At 47.6% G+C, this 14,477-nt stretch overlaps 1 long non-coding RNA gene across 1 annotated transcript; it reads left to right on the top strand.

The window, feature by feature from the left end:
• Positions 1-21: 21 nt before the first annotated feature.
• On the top strand, positions 22-2,359 carry LOC121541715. Its single transcript, XR_005995785.2, has 2 exons — positions 22-1,377; positions 1,572-2,359. It is a non-coding gene; the product is annotated as an uncharacterized LOC121541715 (long non-coding RNA).
• Positions 2,360-14,477: the final 12,118 nt, after the last annotated feature.

The raw sequence follows: 14,477 nt of genomic DNA, 5'->3' as shown, positions 1-14,477 counted from the left end.
TTTTTACTGCTCAAATTACGTTGGTAACCAGTTTATAATAGCAATAAGGCGCCTTGGGGGTTTGTGATATATGGCCAATATACCACGGCTAAGGGCTTTGTGCCACGTTGCGTCGTTGTTAAGGACAGCACTTAGCCGTGGTATATTGGCCATATACCACACCTCCTCTGGCATTATTGCTTAATTATCAACTTTGTCATAGAAGAGTACAGCTGGTTAAACTTCAAGCAAGAGAGATAAAGACACAGAGAGAGGGATTTGATGCCCTATATTACAACCTGTGATAGAGAGGTGCCTTGTTGCAATTTGCTTCCAAATAGAGTACAGATGTTCTGGGGCAAATAAAAGAAGACTTTAAAAGGAAAATATAATGAAGAGCATGTATTTCCAAGCAAAATTCTTTGAAATTGAGCTTAATTGTATGTTTTGAGATGATTAATATTACTAATTAAAACAGAAAATGTCATGCACCATATTGCTTCAGTTATGTTTTACCATAAATATAGCCTAATTATTCATTTTCTTATGAGTCTATTGCATATCTTGTGACAAGTAACATCCATGGTAGATATATTAAACTAAAACCAGTCAGACCTATTTGTAGCCTAATTATGGGTCTAATATGTAATCATAACGTAAGTAAATTGAATCGTGTTATTTCTCTTGGCTCTCTGGTCAAGAGTCCAGATGGCTTTGCCCTGGTCAAATGAGATTGATAAAAAAAAAAATTTAAAAAAAGATGGACAAGGGAATCACGACACGACATCCCACCCTAGCAACCGCCTTGTCGCCACGGCAACATCCTCCCCTGTCCTGTTCTCTTCGGTGGCTTCAATAGTATTACAAGCATAATGGTCACTTGCACAGTAGCCTGTTTTCGATTAGATTACCAACTCCTACAAAGATAGTTGGGGTACACACTGTATTGATAGGTGTGGGGGGGCATCATTTCGGCTGTAGCCTAGTCTATAGTTAGATTAGCACGGGCGGGGTAGGCTACCCGGTGACAGCACACACACCCATAGATGTGGGTTGTTATTAGGCGCAGATTAGGAGGGAGCAGGACTCGAGAAAATCTCGGTTGCAATTCCATTAGGACAAATTATTTCATTGCTCTCGAGAAAAAACAGAGTATACCACGCGCGTACACGCATTCTGGCTCCCGCTCCCTTTTAACAACCTCCTTTCCAGGCTCGCGCCATCCGTCCTCTTCGAATACCTGCACAGCAGCCCGTTACCGTTCGTTCGGATGGATCCCGCTGTGCTCATCTTCCTGCTGTATATGATGATAGCTCATGAGCTGGTCTGCGGCTGGTTGCAGTACCGGAGGCAAGCTGCCAAGCCCCGCAAACGAGCCGGGCCGATGTGGAGTACCAGGTAGGGGCTATGTGTAGGCTATTATGGAATGGATAACAAAATGAATCAAAGGTCGGCTAAGGCTATTATAATGAACTTTATTTTAGTGTTTGAAGAACTGCTATTCATCATTACAGGCTATTATGCAGTTATATTGTATATATATATATATATATTATTAATTCAGCTGTTACTGCCTCCTCTCTACCCCTCAGTGCTCGAGTTTGCCCTAGCAGCTGGCGGGTCAGCAGCCAGTCTTGCAGGACAGAGAGAGGACGAGACTGGAGGAGGGCTGCTGGGAAGAGTGGGAGGCGGATTGTCAGAAAGGCCTGAGCTGGAGAGAGCATCTGTTGAGCAGAACTTAGACAATTCCCCAACCCCAGAGTGGATTGTTGGACTGAAAGACCTCTTCTTGTCTTGAACTTGGAACTTTGACAGGTATGAAGAGCTTGATCTGCTGCAGCATCTCTTTGCTGTGATTGAGCAGCACATTGCCCATGGGGATGTGGTCTGTCAACACAGCAATGGAGTCTAAACTCCGGAGAACAGTACAACATGAGGAAATGTCTATGGAAGTGTGGAAAGGCTGAATATTGCTGTATTTTCAACTGTTTGTCTATTTATTTGTTCATCTATATTGTCTTAGTCATATTTTATCATGTTATTTGGTGATGTTTGTATTCCAAATCAGCTGTTATCCTCCCTTCAGGATCTGTATTTTAGACCACACCACCAAAAAAGCTATATAGTCCATCAGATGCATCCATGAATTTGAAGTGTCCTTTTTGTTTAGACACTAAGAAATGTTTGTGAGGCCATGTTCACACTAATGTAGAGACCACCAGGTGTGTTTACTGTGGATGTGGCTCTAATAACATTTGAATTAAAACACTCTTCTGAAATGAACCATTGAAAGACTCACAGTGAACATAGAGAATTGCCACTGTCTGTGATGGAGCAACAAGTATGCTGAACAAAATAATAAATGCAACATGCAACAATTTCAAAGATTTTACTGAGTTACAGTTCATGTAAGGAAATCAGCTTATTCAAATAAATTCATTAGGCCCTAATCTATGCATTCGGAAAGTATTCAGACCCCTTTCCACGTTTTGTTACGTTACAACCTTATTCTAAAATTGATTAAATTATTTATTTTTTCTCATCAATCTGCACACAATACCCCATAATGACAAAGCATTTTTTGCTAAATGGAAATATCACATTTACATAAGTATTCAGACCCTTTACTCAGTACTTTGTTGAAACACCTTTGGAAGCGATTACAGCCTCGAGTCTTCCTGGGTATTACGCTGCAAGCTTGGCACACCTGTATTTGGGGAGTTCCTCCCATTCTTCTCTGCAGATCCTCTCAAGCTCTGTCAGGTTGGATGGGGAGCGTTGTTCGATCGGTTGGATGGGGAGCGATGTTCGATCGGGTTGAAGTCCGGGCTCTGGCTGGGCCACTCAAGGACATGCAGAGACTTATCCCAAAGCCACTCCTGCGTTGTCTTGGCTGTGTGCTTAGGGTCGTTGTCCTGTTGGAAGGTCAACCTTCGCCCCAGTCTGAGGTCCTGAGGGCTCTGGAGCAGGTTTTCATCAAGGATCTTTCTGTACTTTGCTCCGTTCATCTTTCCCTCGATCCTGACTAGTCTCCCAGTCCCTGCCACTGAAAAACACCCCCACAGCATGATGCTGCCACCACCATGCTTCACCGTAGGGATAGTGTCAGGTTTCCTCCAGACGTGACGCTTGGCATTCAGGCCAAAGAGTTCAATCTTGGTTTCACCAGACCAGAGAATCTTGTTTCTCATGGTCTGAGAGTTCTTTAGGTGCCTTTTGGCAAACTCCAAGCGGGCTGTCATGTGCCTTTTACTAAGGAGTGGCTTCCGTCTGGCCACTCTACCATAAAGGCCTGATTGGTGGAGTTCTGCAGAGATGGTTGTCCTTCTGGAAGGTTCTCCCATCTCCACAGAGGAACTCTGGAGCTCTGTCAGAGTGACCATCGGGTTCTTGGTCACCTCCCTGACCAAGGCCCTTCTCCCCCGATTGCTCAGTTTGGCCGGGCGGCCAGTTCTAGGAAGAGTCTTGGTGGTTCTAAACTTCTTCCATTTAAGAATTATGTAGGCCACTGTGTTCTTGCGGACCTTCAATGCTGCGGACACTTCCCCAGATCTGTGCCCAGTCATAATCCTGTCTCGGTGCTCTACGGACAATTTCTTCTTTTGCTCTGACATGCACTGTCAACTGTGGGACCTTATATAGACAGGTGTGTGCCTTTCCAAATCATGTCCAATCAATTGAATTTACCACAGGTGGACTCAAGTTGTAGAAACATCTCAAGGATGATCAATGGAAAAAGGATGCACCTGACCTCAATTTAGTTTCATAGCAAAGGGTCTGAATACAAGGGTCTGAAAACGTATGTAAATAAGGTATTTCTGTTTTTTATGTTTAATACATTTGCAAAAACTTCTAAAAACCTGTTTACACTTTGTCATTATGGGGTATTGTGTGTAGATTAATGAGGGGAAAAAATAATTTAATACATTTTAGAATAAGGCTGTAACGTAACAAAATGTGGAAAAAGTCAAGGGGTTCCAATACTTTCCGAATGCACTGTATGCATCTGTTGGTCACAGATACCTTTAAAAAAAGTAGGGGCATAAATTAGAAAACCAGTCAGTATCTGGTGTGACCACATCTCCTTCACATAGAGTTGATCAGGCTGTTGATTGTGGCCTGTGGAATGTTGTCCCACTCCTCTTCAATGGCTGTGTGAAGTTGCTCGATATTGGCGGGAGCAGGGACACGCTGTTGTACATGTCGATCCAGCGCATCCCAAACATGCTTAATGGGTGACATGTCTGGTGAGTATGCAGACCATGGAAGAACTGGGACATTTTCAACTTCCAGGAATTGTGTACAGATCCTGGGGTCGTGCATTATCATGCTGAAACATGAGGTGATGGCCACGGATGAATGGCACAACAATGGGCTTCAGGATCTCGTCATGGTATCTCTGTGCATTCAAATTGCCATCAATAAAATGCAATTGTGTTCTTTGTCCATAGCTTATCCCTGCCCATACCATAATCCCACCGCCACCATGGGGCACTGTTCACAACATTGACATCAGCAAACCGCTCACCCACACAATGCCATACACATGGTTTGCGGTTGTGAGGCCGGTTGGATGTACTGCCAAATTCTCTAAAACGATGTTGGAGGCCACATATGGTAGAGAAATGAACATTCAATTATCTGGCAACTGCTCTGGTGCACATTCCTGCAGTTAGCATGCTAGGAGAAATACTCACTAGCAGGGATTGAAACACATTTGTGCACAACATTTATTTGAGAGAATTAAGCTTTTTGTGTGTATGGAACATTTCTGGGATATTTTCTTTCAGCTCATGAAACATGGGACCAACACTTAACATGTTGCGTTTATATTTTTGTTCAGTGTATAGAAAATATGTTGTGTAAGAGCACTATATTGGACTGTTATATTGAATACAAAGGAAGGAGAGACTTGATCAAAGAGAATGTTTCATGTCAATTTTACTAATGGCCTGAAAAACATAGTATTCCCTTTATGTGAAACACCATTGCATTAGGACTTTATTTGCATTTTGTTCTTATAAAATTGGAAGTAGTGTTCAGTGGCTTCATACCTACCTTTCAAAAGATGACTCATGCAGTTTAGGCTTACATAGCACCTCTCCCAATCTCAGTATGCTTATAATGTTATCTGATTATACACAAGAGAGACACCCGATCTCTCCCTCCTGTAGTCGTTGACTCTGTCAGCATACGTTTAGCATTGTGCCACATCCGCACGGAAACAGACTCAGAAATACCCACCCCTTCTGTCCTGTGGCCAGTCCCCCAATGTCAGGTCAGTAGTCAGTGTCATTAGAAGACTATGTCAGTCTCAGGAAAGCCAGCCTAGTGGAAAGTAGGTGCGTTTAATAAGGAGCCATCCTCCCTACTGGCCTGTGTTTTGTGTGCTCTTGTGCTGCATACAATGCATGGATCAGTAAACAGCACTAGTCCTCTCTCAGCAGATGGCCTCTCTGCGATGGCACAGGTGGGTGCTCATGTTTATTTCTCATGGGAGGGAAGCTTTTGGCTGCCTCAGTCTTACTGGTCCAAAGGTCAATGTTTGTCTAAGTCTGGCTGTATGTTTATAAGGTTTTTGTGTGTTCATTTAGTGGTTAACATGTGTAGGATGTCAATAAATGAAAGAATTGGAAATTGTTGTTGGTGTTTGCATATAGGATCAAATCAAATCAAATCAAAATTTTATTGGTCACATGCGCCGAATACAACAGGTGCAGACATTGCAGTGAAATGCTTACTTACAGCCCTTAACCAACAGTGCATTTATTTTAAACAAAAAAAAGTAAGAATAAAACAACAACAACAAAAAAGTGTTGAGAAAAAAAGAGCAGAAGTAAAATAAAGTGACAGTAGGGAGGCTATATATACAGTAAAATAAAGTGACAGTAGGGAGGCTATATATACAGGGGGGTACCGTTGCAGAGTCAATGTGCGGGGGCACCGGCTAGTTGAGGTAGTTGAGGTAATATGTACATGTGGGTAGAGTTAAAGTGACTATGCATAAATACTTAACAGAGTAGCAGCAGCGTAAAGAGGATGGGGTGGGGGGGCAGTGCAAATAGTCCGGGTAGCCATGATTAGCTGTTCAGGAGTCTTATGGCTTGGGGGTAGAAGCTGTTGAGAAGTCTTTTGGACCTAGACTTGGCACTCGGTACCGCTTGCACCGTGCGGTAGCAGAGAGAACAGTCTATGACTAGGCTGGCTGGAGTCTTTGACAATTTTGAGGGCCTTCCTCTGACACCGCCTGGTATAGAGGTCCTGGATGGCAGGGAGCTTTGCCCCAGTGATGTACTGGGCCGTACGCACTACCCTCTGTAGTGCCTTGCGGTCAGAGGCCAAGCAGTTGCCATACCAGGCGGTGATGCAGCCAGTCAGGATGCTCTCGATGGTGCAGCTGTAGAATTTTTTGAGGATCTGAGGACCCATGCCAAATCTTTTTAGTCTCCTGAGGGGGAATAGGCTTTGTCGTGCCCTCTTCACGACTGTCTTGGTGTGTTTGGACCATGATAGTTCGTTGGTGATGTGGACACCAAGGAACTTGAAGCTCTCAACCTGTTCCACTACAGCCCCGTCGATGAGAATGGGGGCGTGCTCAGTCCTCTTTTTTTTCCTGTAGTCCACAATCATCTCCTTTGTCTTGGTCACGTTGAGGGAGAGGTTGTTGTCCTGGCACCACACGGCCAGATCTCTGACCTCCTCCCTATAGGCTGTCTCATCGTTGTCGGTGATCAGGCCTACCACTGTTGTGTCGTCGGCAAACTTAATGATGGTGTTGGAGTCGTGCCTGGCCATGCAGTCATGGGTGAACAGAGAGTACAGGAGGGGACTGAGCATGCACCCCTGAGGGGCCCCCGTGTTGAGGATCAGTGTGGCAGATGTGTTGTTACCTACCCTTACCACCTGGGGGGCGGCCCGTCCAGGAAGTCCAGGATCCAGTTGCAGAGGGAGTGTGTTTAGTCCCAGGATCCTTAGCTTAGTGATGAGCTTAGAGGGCACTATGGTGTTGAATGCTGAGCTGTAGTCAATGAATAGCATTCTCACGTAGGTGTTCCTCTTGTCCAGGTGGGAAAGGGCAGTGTGGAGTGCGATAGAGATTGCATCATCTGTGGATCTGTTGGGGCGGTATGCAAATTGGAGTGGGTCTAGGGTTTCTGGGATTATGCTGTTGATGTGAGCCATGACCAGTCTTTCAAAGCACTTCATGGCTACAGACGTCAGTGCTACGGGTCGGTAGTCATTTAGGCAGGTTATCTTAGAGTTCTTGGGCACGGGACTATGGTGGTCTGCTTGAAACATGTTGGTATTACAGACTCAGTCAGGGACATGTTGAAAATGTCAGTGAAGACACTTGCCAGTTGGTCAGCACATGCTCGGAGTACACGTCCTGGTAATCCGTCTGGCCCTGCGGCCTTGTGAATGTTGACCTGCTTAAAAGTCTTACTCACATCGGCTACGGAGAGCGTGATCACATAGTCGTCCGGAACAGCTGGTGCTCTCATGCATGCTTCAGTGTTGCTTGCCTCGAAGCGAGCATAGAAGTGGTTTAGCTCGTCTGGTAGGCTTGTGTCACTGGGCAGCTCGCGGCTGTGCTTCCCTTTGTAGTCTGTAATAGTTTTCAAGCCCTGCCACATCCGACGAGCGTCAGAGCCAGTGTAGTATGATTCAATCTTAGACCTGTATTGACTCTTTGCCTGTTTGATGGTTCGTCGGAGGTCATAGCGGGATTTCTTATAAGCGTCACATTGTGAATTTGAGTTGCTCAGTGCTTTTGCATCTCTTCAGCTTATCTTTTCCACAGATGTGGACCTGTGAAACACTAAAGGATGTAGTCAACTCAAAGTTAAATGTACATCATAAGACTTACATAGTTGACAACTAGTCAAAGCAGGATGTAGATTACGGAAACCTTTTTAGAAACAAGTTTAAGATGTTTTACTGTTAATTAAAGTGTTTGTGTAATTATTTATACGGAACACTGAACTTCAAAGCAGTTAAACTGGTTGATTGATAGCTCAGCTGTCAGTGATGAGAGGCCATGTGAGCCTGTCTGTTCCACGTCACAACAAGCTCATTTCCATAACCTGTGTAAAAACCCTAAACAGGTTTAGACGTCTCAATCGACATGGATGATCTGAGGCTGACAGGAAGAGAGACCAGACCACTGCTTCAGTGAAGATGGTTTTCTATAATAACAAGGTTGAAAGTTCAGATGATGTAAAAGAAAATGAAACACCTCGCCCACTGGGCACACACTGGTTAAATCAAAGTTGTTTCCACGTCATTTCAATAAAATTACATTGAACCAACATGGAATAGCTGTTGAATTGACGTCTGTGCCCAGTGGGAGGACATGCTTTACATTCCTTTAATGTGTGCACATCCAGATAAACGTACCAGGTGTCAGGTAGAGCAAATTGTTCAATGTAAACAAAATAAAACTCACAAATACCGTTGTGTGCTCCCAAATGATACATTTTGTTAAAGTGATTTTTGATGAAGACCCATTGACAAAACATGATTGTCCTAGTAAAATAAGATATTTGGGAGAATACAACAGTGTGCAGGTTTATTTTGTATGCCTTTACTTTCTGCACTGTATGTCTACACTGTAACGGAAAACGGTCAATTATACAGTAATTTTGCGTATTATCAACATTAAAATACTCTGTACTTTACTGCTGCATACTGTAAATTATGGTGCATTGTGGGAAAATATGCGCAGGGAAAGAATTGCTGTATTACGAATGGTACTGTAATTCCACCCCACAGAATACAGTAACGTATCATACCTTTAGAGCGCCAAAAACCTTTTGACCACTAGTGGGTCACTGCTACTCCTACTGCTCCTACTGCTCTCTCCTCGTCTGACCATGTGTTCTCGCATACCCCGAGAGCATCTGGTCAGCGGGGTGATGGCACAGGAATCCTCATCTCTCCCAAGTGGACATTCTCTCTTTCTCCCCTGACCCATCTGTCTATCTCCTCATTTGAATTCCATGCTGTCACAGTCACTAGCCCATTCAAGCTTAACATCCTTGTCATTTATCGCCCTCCAGGTTCCCTTGGAGAGTTCATCAATGAGCTTGACGCCTTGATAAGTTCCTTTCCTGAGGATGGCTCACCCCTCAAAGTTCTGGGTGACTTTAACCTCCCTACGTCTACCTTTGACTCATTTCTCTCTGCCTCCTTCTTTCCACTCCTCTCCTCTTTTGACCTCACCCTCTCACCGTCCCCCCCTACTCACAAGGCAGGCAATACGCTTGACCTCATCTTTACTAGATGCTGTTCTTCTACTAATCTCACTGCAACTCCCCTCCAAGTCTCCGACCACTACTTTGTATCATTTTCTCTCTCGCTCTCCTCCAACACTACTCACTCTGCCCCTACTCAGATGGTAATACGCCGTCGCAACCTTCGCTCTCTCTCTCTCCCGCTACTCTCTCCTCTTCCATCCTATCATCTCTTCCCTCTGCTCAACCTTCTCCCTCCAATCTCCTGATTCTGCCTCCTCAACCCTCCTCCCCTCCCTTTCTGCATCCTTTGACTCTCTATGTCCCCTATCCTCCCGGCCGGCTCGGTCCTCCCCTCCTGCTACGTGGCTTGACGACTCACAGAACAGGGCTCCGGGCAGCCGAGCGGAAATGGAGGAAAACTAGACTCCCTGCGGACCTGGCATCTTTTCACTCCCTCCTCTCTACATTTTCTTCCTCTGTTTCTGCTGCTAAAGCCACTTTCTACCACTCTAAATTCCAAGCATCTGCCTCTAACCCTAGGAAGCTCTTTGCCACCTTCTCCTCCCTGCTGAATCCTCCTCCCCCTCCCCCCTCCTCCCTCTCTGTGGATGACTTCGTCAACCATTTTGAAAAGAAGGTTGACGACATCCGATCCTCGTTTGTTAAGTCAAATGACACCGCTGGTCCTGCTCACACTGCCCTACCCTATGCTTTGACTTCTTTCTCCCCTCTCTCTCCAGATGAAATCTTGCTACTTGTGACGGCCGGCCGCCCAACAACCTGCCCGCTTGACCCTATCCCCTCCTCTCTTCTCCAGGCCATTTCCGGAGACCTTCTCACTTACCTCACCTCGCTCATCAACTCATCCTTGACCGCTGGCTATGTCCCTTCCGTCTTCAAGAGAGCGAGAGTTGCACCCCTTCTCAAAAAACCTACACTCGATCCCTCCAATGTCAACAACTACAGACCAGTATCCCTTCTTTCTTTTCTCTCCAAAACTCTTGAGCGTGCCGTCTTTAGCCAACTCTCTTGCTATCTCTCTCAGAATGACCTTGATCCAAACCAGTCAGGTTTCAAGATTGGTCATTCAACTGAGACTGCTCTTCTCTGTGTCACGGAGGCTCTCCGCACTGCTAAAGCTAACTCTCTCCCCTCTGCTCTCATCCTTCTAGACCTATCTGCTGCCTTTGATACTGTGAACCACCAGATCCTCCTCTCCACCCTCTCCGAGTTGGGCATCTCCGGCGCGGCTCACTCTTGGATTGCATCCTACCTGACAGGTCGCTCCTACCAGGTGGTGTGGCGAGAATCTGTCTCCGCACCACATGCTCTCACCACTGGTGTCCCCCAGGGCTCAGTTCTAGGCCCTCTCCTATTCTCGCTATACACCAAGTCACTTGGCTCTGTCAAATCCTCACATGGCCTTTCCTATCATTGCTACGCAGACGACACACAATTAATATTCTCCTTTCGCCCTTCTGATAACCAGGTGGCGAATTGCATCTCTGCATGTCTGGCAGACATATCAGTGTGGATGACGGATCACCACCTCAAGCTGAACCTCGGCAAGACGGAGCTGCTCTTCCTCCCGGGGAAGGACTGCCCGTTCCATGATCTCGCCATCACGGTTGACAACTCCGTTGTGTCCTCCTCCCAGAGTGCAAAGAGCCTTGGCGTGACCCTGGACAACACCCTGTCGTTCTCCACTAACATCAAGGCGGTGACCCGATCCTGTAGGTTCATGCTCTACAACATTTGCAGAGTACGACCCTGCCTTACACAGGAATCGGCACAGGTCCTAATCCAGGCACTTGTCATCTCCCGTCTGGATTACTGCAACTCGCTGCTGGCTGGGCTCCCTGCCTGTGCCATTAAACCCCTACAACTCATCCAGAACGCCACAGCCCGTCTGGTGTTCGACCTTCCCAAGTTCTCCCACATCACCCCGCTCCTCCGCACACTCCACTGGCTTCCAGTTGAAGCTCGCATCTGCTACAAGACCATGGTGCTTGCCTACGGAGCTGTGAGGGGAATGGCACCTCCGTACCTTCAGGTTCTGATCAGTCCCTACACCCAAACGAGGGCACTACGTTCATCCACCTCTGGCCTGCTGGCTCCCCTACCTCTGCGGAAGTACAGCTCCCGCTCAGCCCAGTCAAAACTGTTTGCTGCTCTGTCACCCCAATGGTGGAACAAGCTCCCTCACGACGCCAGGACAGCGGAGTCACTCACCACCTTCCGGAGACACTTGAAACCCCACCTCTTTAAGGAATACCTGGGATAGGATAAAGTAATGTAACGATCCCGGCAGTCTGAGTCGGGTCCTGTCTGTGGACTAGTTGTTATGTTCGTGATCTCCAGTTTCCCGAGGGTTCTGGAACGCTCCGGGGAGCTCTCTTGATTTCCGCACCTGCATCCCATCAGCAATCTGCACACCTGGTCCTGATCATCACCCTTCTTAGGCTCTGGCCTAACATCCATTCCCTGCCGGATCGTTAGCCATGAACAGTAGGTTTACCAGAGTATCAGTCTTAGAGCCTAGCGTTAGTTTTGTTGTTTTTGCACCTTGTTGGTTTGTTGCTTACTTACCCCCGTTTTGTTCCATCTGCAGTCACCCGTCCGAACCTTCATCCAACCTCTGCCTGGTGGTCGGCTGCCCGACCGGATGGGATCAACCACTGCACCCCCAACAACTAATCAACGCCGCCCGCTCTGTTCCCTGGATTATTCAGCATCACTCTTGAACTTGTAAATAAACACTCACCTTCGTTTCAACTTACCTTGTCCTGGTCTGCTTCTGGGTTCTGGCTTAGCAACTCGTGACAGAACGATCCGGCCAGTAATGAACCCAGCGGACCTGGACTCTGTTCGCCATGCCATTACCCAGCAGGAGAAGATGTTGGGCCATCATAGCACGGTACTACAGGAGATCGCGTTGTCAGTTCGGAACCTTTCTACCGGTCTGACGGAGGTCCAGAACCAACGCAAGTGTCCGGTGGAAGATCCACTACCGGTTTCACCCATCTCGCCTGCAGCTTCTGAAGCTGTGTCCTTCCGTGAGCCCAAGGTTCCGACACCGGATAAATATGAGGGGGAGCTGGGAAGATGCCGTTCCTTCCTTATGCAGTGTGGATTAGTGTTCGATCTACAGCCCTACTCTTATGCCACAGACAAGGCTAGGATAGCCTTTGTGATTGAGTTGCTGCGTGGTCGAGCGCTGGAGTGGGCTTCAGCCGTTTGGGAACGACAGGATCCCTGCATGGCTTCATACCAGGGGTTCACGGCCGAGATGAGGAAGCTCTTCGACCATTCCGTCCGAGGGAGGGACGAGCTAGGCGCCTGTTTTCGCTTCGCCAAGGAACTCGCAGAGCGTGGCTCGACTTCGTGATCGAGTTCAAGAACGTTGGCTGTGGAGAGTGGGTGGAATGAGGAGGCTCTGCAAGCGGCCTTTTACCAGGGTCTGTCGGAGCAGCTCAAGGATGAGTTGATCTCCTATCCGAGTCTAGTGATCTGGACAGCTTGGTAGCCTTGTCTATTCGGGTGGATAATCGAGTCCGAGAGCGAAGGAGGGAGAAGCAATGGGCTCCGTCCAACCGATCAGCTTCTCAGGTTCCAGTCGGGTGCGTCAAACTGCGCGGCTCGCTAAAGTTGGGAGGACTTTTAGCGAGCCAGTTTCGACCTCTCAATACCTCTGTCAGACCCGTTTCCGGCTACCCTTATGAACAGGAATCAGAGCTTAGCGATTAACGCTTTTATCGATTCAGGTGCCGATGGAAGCTTTCTAGATGCCGAGTTGGTGGAACAGCTGGGGCTTTCCAAGGAGCAATTGCGGAAGCCATTGAAGCTACCACTCTGGACGGCAGTAGTCTGGCACGTATCACGATGAGGACTGAACCGGTTAAGATGCGGTTGTCGGGAATCATTCTGAGATGATTTCATTCTTCATTCTGCCGTCTTCCCAGGTTCCTCTGGTCCTTGGATACCCCCTGGCTGAAGGAACACAATCCCACGTTCGATTGGGTGACGGGCAAGGTAACGAGTTGGAGCCTTGATTGTCATGCTAACTGTCTCAAGACTGCCTGCCCCCATTCGGTTCCCAGTCAGGTGATTGAGGCTAAACCCCAGATTTGTCCCTGGTTCCCGAGACATATCACGATTTGGGAAGTTTTCAGTAAGCAGAAGGCTCTGTCACTCCCCTCCCCACCGACCATATGATTGTGCCATCAACCTGTTCCCTGGAGCTGTCTACCCCAAGGGAAGGTTATACAGTATCTCCCGACCTGAACGTGAGGCTTTGGAGACCTACATCAAGGAGTCCCTAGCTGCTGGTCTCGTTACGTCCCTCGTCATCACCCCTGGGGGGCAGGATTCTTCTTTGTGGGTAAGAAGGATGGCTCTCTTTCGACCGTGTATTGATTATCGGGGGGTTGAATGACATCACGGTCAAGAACAAGTATCCCCCTGCCCTTGATGAGTTCTGCCTTCGACTCCTTACAGGGTGCTACGGTGTTCACCAAGCTAGACCTACGCAATGCGTATCACATGGTCCGGATCAGAGAGGGGGACGAGTGGTTGACGGGTTTCAATACACCGATGGGTCGCTTGAGTATCAGGTGATGCCGTTTGGACTGACCAATGCTCCAGCGGTATTCCAGAGTATGGTGAACGACGTCCTGAGAGATATGATCGGTCTCTTTGTGTTTGTTTACCTGGATGACATTCTGATCTTCTCGAAGGAACCTTCCGACCACGTCCAGCATGTCCGGCAGGTTCTGCAGCGATTGTTGAGAATCGCCTGTTCGTGAAGGCCGAGAAGTGCAAGTTTCACGCCCACACGACATCCTTTCTCGGGTACATCATCTCCAGGGGAGGGATTAGGATGGACCAGGAGAAGGTTAGAGCGGTTCTGGAATGGGCCCAGCCCGTGCGAGATTGCAGCTCCAGAGATTTTTGGGGTTTGCGAATTTCTACCGCAGATTCATCCGGGATTACAGCCGTGTGGCCGCTCCGTTAACTGCCTTGACTTCCAGTATCAGGACCTTCGAAGTGGAATCCGGAGGCGGATCGACGTTTCTGGATTTGAAGAGGCGATTCACCAACGCACCGATTCTCTCTCAACCGGACACGGCCCGTCCACGTCGTTGAAGTGGAACGCGTCTGATGTGGGAGTTGGCGCCATCCTGTCGCAGCGATGCTCCACGGACAGTAAACTCCATCCCTGCGCCTACTACTCTCGTCGCCTTTCGCCTGCGGAGAGGAATT

The sequence above is a fragment of the Coregonus clupeaformis genome, chromosome 27 (assembly GCF_020615455.1).
Source record: "Coregonus clupeaformis isolate EN_2021a chromosome 27, ASM2061545v1, whole genome shotgun sequence".
NCBI lineage: Eukaryota > Metazoa > Chordata > Actinopteri > Salmoniformes > Salmonidae > Coregonus > Coregonus clupeaformis.
Note: the sequence above shows the minus strand (reverse complement) of the source record. Positions and strands in the feature narration are given on the sequence as shown.